The sequence below is a fragment of the Metopolophium dirhodum genome, chromosome 1, assembly GCF_019925205.1.
Source record: "Metopolophium dirhodum isolate CAU chromosome 1, ASM1992520v1, whole genome shotgun sequence".
Taxonomy (NCBI): Eukaryota; Metazoa; Arthropoda; class Insecta; order Hemiptera; family Aphididae; genus Metopolophium; species Metopolophium dirhodum.
This window is the reverse complement of record NC_083560.1, coordinates 40988345-40999415: the sequence shown is the minus strand read 5'-3', so window position 1 is coordinate 40999415 and position 11071 is coordinate 40988345.

Sequence of the window (11071 nt, the reverse complement as noted above, 5' to 3'; positions counted from 1 at the left end):
GCGACGTGAAAAACAAAAGAAAAATTAAGGAAAAACGGGAATTTTTACGCAAAATCTGTTTTCGAGAAAATCGATTTTGGTTATTGGTGTAACTCTAAAACAAATGACCGTAGAGACATGAAATTTTTACTGAATGTTTATATTAGCATTTTCTATACATCATACAATTTTGAAAATATTTTGACTCTTTTTGAGCTGTTTACGGACATTGTCAGTTTTAAATTTTTTTAGTTTTTTTTTTCTATAAATATCAATAAAATTTTATCTGTTGAGTAAAAAAGCTTGAAAATTTAATAGAAGGATTCTAGGTTATTGTTTCAAAGGCAGATGAAAAAAATTAAAAATCCTTAGTCACAGTTTTTATTTATAAGCATTTAAAGTTCAAATTTTGACAAAATACTGAAAATTCACGAAAATTAGCAAATTATTTTGAGTTGAGAATTCATAAAAATTTTTCTTTTTAAATCTAAGATTTGAAAATGTAATATAAGATTACTCATAAGTTTGTCTACCTTTATCAAAAAAAAAATATCTACAAGAAACTTAAATTAAATTTTTATGAGCGTCTGAAATTTATATTTTTACAACATTTGATATTCACTCGATTTCTCATGTAACAATTTTCTTATTTTATTTTAATTAAAAAACGAATGACTGTAGATACTTGAAAATTTCACTGAATGTTTATATTAGCATTTTCTATACACCATAAAATTTTGGAAATATTTTGACTTTTTTTGAGCTGTTTACGGACATTGTCAGTCTTAAATTTTTTTAGTTTTTTTTTTCTATAAATATCAATAAAATTTTATCTGTTGAGTAAAAAAGCGTGAAAATCTAATATAGGGCTCCTAATATATCGTTCTAATAGCAGTTGAAAAATATTAAAAATACATAGGCACAATTTTTTTTTATAAGTATTTAAAGTTCAAATTTTGACAACATTTATCAAATTTATAATTTATTAATTATTGTGTAGTTAAAAACGTATAAAATGTTTAACTTTTATGGCTAAGGATTGAAAATTTAAAACAAGGCTCCACGTAAATAGGTTATATATAAATAATTTTATTCACAATAATATCATCAAATATACTTGGTAATATCATACCGTTTTCGCTCAGAATCGTTTGTCTTATACAATGATATTATATCATTGAATTCAAATTCAACACCATCCATTACAGTGACCCACTTGTAACCTACTGTACAGCAGAGTGACATCCACTTATCCGCCTTTTTAGAGATATAGATATGACAACATTCGTAAAAATCACGAAAAATTGCAAATTATATTGAGTTAGAAATTAATAAAAATTTTCTTTTTAAATCTAAGATTTCAAAAATTGAATACAAAATAATAACTATAAGCATCCGTCACGTTAAACATAAAATGTAATGTATTATAAAAATTTAAAATTTCAATTTTATCATCAATCGACAAGTGTGCTGATATACATAGTATAGGCTGCAGGTATATACAGAAGTCACTGTAAGGCCTCTTTCACAGCCGCGCGTACGGTACGCGACGTATCGTACGCGCGCGTTTTCATTTTACATTGATTAAGTTCATACGCGCCAAACCGGCGAGGGAAACGCGCCATCGTCGGTTTGGCGCGTATGAACTTATTCAATGTAAATGAAAACGCGCGCGTACGATACGTCGCGTACCGTACGCGCGGCTGTGAAAGAGGCCTAATGGATATGTTAATTTTGAATTCAATGATATAATTATATATAACCATAGATAATAAAAGAATGGATCGATCATTCTCATATTAATGTACGAAGGGTTGTGTGCCGGAATGTGGATGAGAGACAGACTGCTTTTATCAGTGGCGTCCGCAGGAGGGGGTGATAACGGGCTGAAGGCCCCCCCCCCCCATTCCTCGTATTATAATTACTTAAAAAAAATAATAACATATTATACGTCTTACCAGAATGAAATCATTTTTGAAAAAACATTGTATTTGCATACCAATTTTCCTAAAATTATTTGTAATTTTTCGGAAAAAGGACCTTATATTCAATATTCTAGTCTTAGCTTATACACATTTAATATTTTATAAGTTTTAAACTACAAATTAACTGTGGCTTTGACGAAATTTGAACTTTAAATGCTTATAAAAAATAACCATGATGCCTATGTTAATATTTTAGCTATAGTAAATACTTACGTAAAATATTTTTATGCTTTTTGACCAGATAAATAATTTTTTATTGACATTTACAGAAGAAAAATAATTTTAATTAATAAAATACAATAAAATAAAATAAATTTTGTCAAAATTTAAACTTTAAATGTTATTTATAAAAAAAAAATTGTGCCTATGTATTTTTAATATTTTTCAACTGTTATCGCAATATTATATCATTATTAAGAAAATCGTTACATGAGAAATCGAGTGAATATCAAATGTTGTAAAAATATGAATTTCAAACGCTCATAAAAATTTAATTTGACTTTCTTATACACATTTTTTTTTTTTTTGATAAAGCCTTTGAAACAATAACCTAGGAACCTTCTATTAAAATTATAAATTATTCTATTCAAGCTTTTTTAACCAACAAATAAAATTTCATTGATATTTATAGAAAAAAAAACTAAAAAAATGGAAACTGAAAATATCCGTAAACAGCTCAAAATGAGTCAAAATATTTGGAAAATGTTATGGTGTATAGAAAATGCTAAAATAAACATTCTGTAAAAATGTCATGTCTACGGTCATTTGTTTTAGAGTTGCACCAAAAACCAAAATCGATTTTCTCAAAAACAGATTTTGCGTAAAAGTCCCGTTTTTCCTTAATTTTTCTTTTGTTTTTCACATCGTTTTTGAAAACTACTGGGAAATGTTTACTTTTGACCCCTCAAAGGATAACTAGATTCACTTTCCTATCAGAAAAGTTACTGTTGAAGAAAATCCAAGTATTTTTATTTTTTACTGTCCTAATAAAGGTGATGACAGGTGATGACACAAAAAAAAAAAAAGCACACATCATTATAAAATCAATACATTCATCGCTTCTCTCAGTATCTAAAATAATAACTAATGCCCAGATACGGAATATATAATAAATTCTTAGGTGTTTTGCTTAGACAAAAATAAATCGCATGGAATAAATGTTTCTACGAAACCAATATTATAAGTTATATCATAAATTATTTCGTTTTGCGTTATTTTTCGTTTGGTGATATTCTATAAACTACGTTATACGCTATGTTTTGTTTATTGATATATTATATATTTTGTTAATCGTTATCTTTTATCATGTGGTATTTAATTATTTTTGATTATTGTATAGGTACCTATAATTACGTTTACAAATTTCAACCGTTTTTTTTTTTGTCAAATAATATAACCGTTATATTCAAGGCTAAGATTTGTCAGTGGCGTCATTTGGGGGGGGCAAGGTGGGCATTTGCCCCTGTCTGATTTTAAAAGCAGGCCGATGGGCCTGTGACGGGTTGTTGCCGTTTAATCATTATTATATCTTATTACCTCAAAAACGTACCTATTTTTATAATATTTTCAGAAAATATTTTATCGTGTACTAAGAAATTATTGTCACAAAGATACATTTTTAATTAATAATTGATAGTTGGAATACCTTATACCTATATTGTATATTTATATTTAGACACATGCGGGCACGTGCATGTTTGTGTGTTAGTGTGTGTGTGTGTGTGTGTTTTGTGAAGGAAAAAAACATAATATTGTATGCACAACAATAATAGTGAATAATAATAGTTAACCTTTATTGACCATTATAGACATTTTAAAATTAATTATGAAAATCTTCAAAGTGATTTTCCATCTGCAAAAAATTTAATAAATCATGCAAACAAAGACCGAGATGATGGAATTCATGACCTTTATTCTATTTCCAAAATTTTAAATCAACTTCCAAATGCTTTTCAAGAAACTCTTAAAATTATAAATATTCTTATGACTCTGCCTGTTACTACGAGCGAAGCGAGCAATTTTTTTTTACTCATTTGGGCCGGTCTAAACCTTTGCCCCCCTCTATTAAAAACTGAAATGACGCCACTGAGATTTGTATGCAACAGCGTATTTTTTTGCTACGTCCAAAATCCAAATGGAGTTTTAGTAAGTCATGTCCACGATTTATATTATTCTGATGAAAATGGTAAGTATTATTTTTATTTTGCATGTTTTGGGATATATTGAGCTTAGGTATATACAACTTAAATTTTGTTTTAATAAATAAAATCCTATGGTACAGTATTCGACAAAAGGATGAATAGATTGACGGAGAAATATAAACACAATTACCTAATAAAAGTATATATAGGTGTCAATATAAAATCCTAGATAAGATGTAATTTTTCCGGTATTATAGTGTACCTAATACCTATTACACACAATCCTAATAGATATTGTCTGAACAAACCGTTCAGGCGTTAGCAGTCCATGCATCACCATTTATTAGACTGTTTTACTGTTTTTCAGTGTGATTTCTGTTTTAAAAATGCCAAAAGTCAATAATGAAAGTGCCAAATTACGAAAATTTGTTGTAGAATTGTAGACAAAAAATGTATGGTCATATCATGTAGCACACGTATTTCCACTGTTGATGTTGAATGTGAATTATAAATTGTATTACTAAAATAATAATTAATAAATATGCATGCGAAGAATAAATAATTAAATTATTTTTATTTTTAATCTCGACGAAAAATTATGATGATCTCAATTACAATGTATTTCAATAAAAAATATTTTTTTTGTAACCATATTTTTGTATTCATCTTATAATAATTAAAATGCATAATTCTGCATATTTTGGTAAATAAAATGCACATTTTACAATTTTTTTTTTTATTGCATACAATTCTTAGCTGTGGTTATAATCATAACGTTATTATAACGTTTGCAATCTGTGGTAGGTACAATGTACCTATATTAAAATAAAATGATCAGTTCAAAACGATTAACGAATATATGAAACCTTAATTTATGAATTGATACGATAGGTAAGTGATAATATATTTATAATTTATATATTATTTCAATACTTTGGAGTAGGGATTGTTAAAAATAAGTTCAATGCGTGACCTATATGATGTATGAGTGCATATTACTGTAACTATAACTATACTATAGTACCTACCTTTCATAATATATATCCATAAAAGATATATCAATATAAACAATGTACAAAATAATCACTTTTTAAAATAACTAGATATGCATGGTAAATTATTATACAAGTGGTTAAAAAAACATAATATGGTATAGGTATATTTTACATGTTATAAATTGTACAGCTAAAATGTTATAATGATAAATATGAATATCGATTTCATTGCTCAGATCAAAAGCGGATGGAATTAGTAAAATATTAATTTTTAATTCAGATAATAATATCAATTTAGATACATGTATCAGTAATATACAATCATACAAAGCTAACAAATATTATGCCGCAACAATTTAACATATTATATGGGTACCTCCATAAATTACAATAATTTATAATGTACAGCAAATAACTATATAATATTTTAATAACATATAAGTAGAGACATTTTAGGTACTGAATAATATTAAAACAGTATTAAGTACCTATGCATAAGAGATTTATAAAAAATTATAAATATTTTGTTTTTATATCTATCGAATTATCACAGACATGACCATTAATATCGACTCTGCGTGTACAGAAAAAACTATTTAAAATATAAAATTATGAGCTTAATCAATATTAAATAATCAATATTAAATGAGATGAAATCGTTTAATGTGTAGACCGCGAATATTATTTTCTTTTAATGCTGTGTAGTTACATAAAAATTATCGTTTTGAAACAAAATCTAAAATTATTTACTATAGGAACGCACTCTAAGGTCGGATACAATATTTTTTAAATAGGACCTATTATACCTATACATATTATTATGTATAATTTAAATATAAATATATTCTACATTTGTACAATGAGTTTAGAGCAGTGACTGGTGATACATAACTTTTACATATTATTATAATAATATAAGTGCAACGCTCGAGTATAATAAACGGAATCACTGTAATGGATGTGTTCAATTTTAATTAAATGCTATTGTAGGTATAGGAAAAACAATGCTGAGCGAAAACAGTAGGTCACCCTATACATTAGGTCTAGAATGATAGGTACTAAGTGTACCTCCTTATATTTTTTGTAATTATTGTTATTTAAGTAATTTATTTTACTATTAAACATTAGTTAGGTATAGGTACTACAGCAGGGTAAATTATTTTTTTCGAAAAATTTGTGTTTTGAAATGTCATGGTGTGTATATGTTGCATCCACTTAGTGAAATCGCTTATTTCATAAAGTGGATGTACACTTCATGAAATGTATCCATTTAGTGAAAATGACGTTTTACTACACTATATGGACAATTTGTTGACCTTTTCATAAAGTGGATGAAATTCATTTTATTCACATTCTGTAATATTACTATTTATATATACGAGTATTTTTGATAATGGGTTATTATATTGGTTTATTTTGGATTTGCATTAGGTAATTGTGTTATTTAAAAATTTACCTGTAACATTTTTTCATCAAATTTTTTAATGCCATCAGAGCCTTTTTTTCGTTGCATTTTAATCTGTTCCTTTTTTATGCATAGTTTACACATAATAGATCCAGCTTCATCTTGAAATTTACAACTTCATGTATGTCAATTTCACATGTATGACATGTATAATTAACTGTTGAGCATTGTACATTTTTTTAATTTTCTTCAATTTCTTCAATTTCTTCTTCAGTCGTAATAGTCCGTAACCAACAACTGGTATAAGACAGACTGACACATTATTGTCAACAGGATTTCGGGATCATACACTATCTGTATATTACTGTGTATCTGTACAATCATTTTCAATTATTTGATATCTTATCTTGAAATTACCTGATCGACTGACGAACCAGTTTATACAGTGTACAAGTTACAAATTATATCAAGCAACTTTTATATTTATTTTATACACAATTACCTACTGCAAATCGTACAATAGCCCAATATCAAAAATACTCGTATACATAAATAGTGTTATTACAGAATGTGGATGAAATTCATTTTATCCGCTTCATGAAAAGGTCAGCAAATTGTCCATATAGTGTAGTAAAACGTCATTTTCACTAAATGGATACATTTCATGAAGTGGACATCCACTTCATGAAATGAGCGATTTCACTAAGTGGATGCGACACATACAATACAATGATATACATTAAAAGTTTCAAGTACCCTCAAATAATATTTTTAAATTATTAAATTACAACGAAGTAATTAAAATCATAATTCTTCGTTTAAGTAGGTATAGGTATCTATAATTTTGTCCAAATTTAAACTTAAAATGTCTATTTAAAAAAACATTGTACCTATTCATATATTTAAACATTTTTTGGTTACAGTATGAACTATTTTTATGAGGAACCTTGTATTAAATTTACAAGAATATGGACCCAATGGAAAATACTGTACTCAAACCGATTAAAAATATTTTGAAAATGTTATAATGTATAGAAAATGATAAATTAACTATTTTTAATTTTAGAAGAAACCTCTACTATATTCGTTTTTAAATTACAACAAAATAATAAAATCGTAATTTTTTTCAGAATTGCACCAAAAAACTTTGTTTTCCCGGATGTTTTTGAGAACTACTGAGAACTATAATTATTATTAAAATATTATTATTATTATTATAATTGTATTAGATTAATTAATATTTGTAATAATTGAAAAGTTATTTATATTTCAATAATATTAATTTATTCCTTTCTTTATTAAAGGATCAGTGTCATTTAATAAATATATAATAATTAAATAAAAAAATACGCGTTTTCATTAATTAAAGGAAAAAGTCAATGATGTTTAACTTTTATATAGCTAAGGATTGAAAATTTAAAACAAGGTTAAACGTAAGTAATTAATTCTGTAACCAAATAAACTAAAAACTATAATGTTATAAAACATTTTTATTTATAGTTATTTTTATTGATATGGATTTTACGTAAACAATTTTACGTAGGTTACAAGTGGGTCATTGTAATGGATGGTGTTAAATTTAAATTTAATGATATAATATCATTGTATATGAAAAACGGTCAGTCAGCCGATGATATTACTAAGTATATATTTTGATGATATTATTGTGAATAAAGTAATTTATATATAACCTATTTACGTGGAACCTTGTTTTTGTTTGTTGGAACGTTGTATTTAATATTTATAGTGTTTAAGCAATGTCCAGAGACATTACCTACAAACATATTGCCACAATCGGGTGAGTGCGGCTGATATTGTTTACTTATAAAATGTATATCGAATTTTATTTTTATATAAAAACAAGGAGGTCAATATTATATTAAATTAAAGTAATCCAAATTAATTCTCATGAAATTTTTCCTTAATTTTAATAATTTCATTTAATCATATTATTATCACCAGTGACCAGAATGTTATTTTACAATCGTATAACAATATTGTATTGTATTATTATTTTTTTTTATATTGAACAAATAAAAATGTAAATTTGGTTAATTATTTATTATTCTACAGAAATTCACTTACAGTTTAGGCGATAAAATACGATTTTCGATTGAGGGACGGTGTATGATTGAAAATGTCATTTTTAGTAAAAAGATTCAGAACGCTCGATTTTTATTTTTTTTACCAACGTTGCCAAATTTAATAATTTATTGTTATCGAACAATTCTTAGAGGACCATTAAACACTCAAAATTTACTTTTATTTAAAAAATCACAAAAAATCAGACTAAAAAAATGGTACCAATAATATTTTTCTGCGTTAAATAGTTTTCGAGTTACGAAGTCTTTAAAATCACGCGTGACGTCATAAGATCCTATACTCGCGGCGGCAACGTGTACACGTGCCTGTTACTAATCGAGTGTCTTCTTACTGTTCTTCGTAAATTGATTCCTATACTTTTGTTTTTCACATAATTTTTCTAAACATGTAATTATTATCTTTTCGATAATATGATACTATGCTATGATATTGTTTATTTAAGACGAATAACATCTGGTTCATATGAGTAACAAAACAATGTATTTTATTACGTATTAAGAGGATGTTACCCATGCATTTGTTGTCTCCGTCTTACACACGTACGACATGGCAAATTTTCGTTCACTAGTTTCAATAGTGTGCTGTTAGTTTTGATATTAAAGTGATTTGACCTATTATCAATTTTTTATATTGTAACATTATCTGTGCTTAAGCGTTGGCTTTTATTCGCTATTTTAACTTTCAAGCGAGATGTGAGCATTTTTTATTTTTAATAATTTACATACCCATATCTTGCTTGAAAATGAAAAATTTGAAAATTTGGCAACGCTTGAGCACAGATAATGTTTTGACCTAACAGTTTTATAATAGGTCAATTCACTCTAGTATCAAAACTAACAGCACACTATTAAAACTAGTGAACGACAATTTGCTATATTGTGCGTGTGTAAGACGGAGGCAACAAATGTATGGGTAGCGTCCTCTTAATCATTATTATTTATTAACTTATTATTATTATTGTTATTAATAACAAGTACGTATACAAATGTTGTTAACAACGTTAAATTGATTTAATATTATTATAAGTATTGTATTAAAAAAAAAAAAAAACATAATATTTGTACATACAGCGAGTAATCAGAAATACAGAAATTAGGTAGAACATCATTTTCTTCTGGATAAGTTTGTCTTATTTTATAAATCACACATGATGGAATTACTATCCTATTTGATATTTCCCTTTCCAATCATTGTTCATGCATTTATCCACGAAATAAACTGTTTGTAAGCCAAGTATCGCCAGACTTTATTTTGTGGTTCACTTTTATACAAAACTTTTTTTTTCTGTTTTTTTTAGACTTTAAAATCATTTTATGACGAGAAATATTTAAAACATCTTTGTCTAAAACTAGTTTGTTGAATAAAACATTGTTTGTCACACAACCAGCTATTCCACTATAACTTAGTTTACTTTTTCACTTTCTTGACAACAGACGCTTTCTTGATCCGTCGTCATAACTACGCACTGTCTACATTTGCACCAATTTAATTTACCACTTCGATTATCTACGTTAATTTAAAAATCATTATTTTCAGTAAAATTGTTTGAGTCCCGCTCATTTAAACAATCTGGTTCAAACTGATAAGGTTTACACTCGTTATAACGAACAAACAACTGATCCAAAAGTAGACTAAAACATTACTGCTGTAATACTGATCGATAATGATAATAATAATAATAATAAACTGGAAATGGATAATATTATTGTTTTAATAATAGTTGGTTAGCGTATCAATTTACATTCTTCAAAACTATAAATAAATCGTAAATCGTAATGTACAAAAATACTTTGAATGAATTTATCTCGTATTTTTTTTTTTTTTTACTTGTGTAAGAAAGCGTTGGAATAAACCACCAGAAATAAAAAATAATTTGAGCATGAGCTAATTGTTATAATTTGAACACACGAAATTACAGTAAAATTACATATAAATAATAGGAGAAATCCTAGACACAGTAATATTTTTTTTAAATATTTGAAAACATTATTAAATTATACTTATTTTTGTAATAATTTACACTACTTAAACCTAAAATACTTTTTTGATTTTAATTCTTCAACATATGGCTTTGGTGTCTATACAATATTTTTTGGTATTAAATTTTTTTCTGGTAGTTTCAGTGGTCCCGAAGAACCTTCTATTGCCATCAAATGAATCTTGTTTATAATGTCTATTCTCCAATTTCCTTCCGTGTTTTCATAAGTATTTTTTATTGTATACCGTCCTAGAGGTTTGAAATAAACCATTTTATCTCCAACTATTTTTTTGAAGGTATTATCGTTATAATCTAAAATAGCAATTATTGATCGAATATACCTACATGCATTCGTACTTCAAATGTATACGTTTTGGCATGTACTTTAAACGTGTGTTGTGGTATGACTCTAGGCAGTCCCTGTGAATAAAATGTTTAGCATGAGGCAAATCTTTCTATAAATCTTTGGCAGTAATAATTTTTTT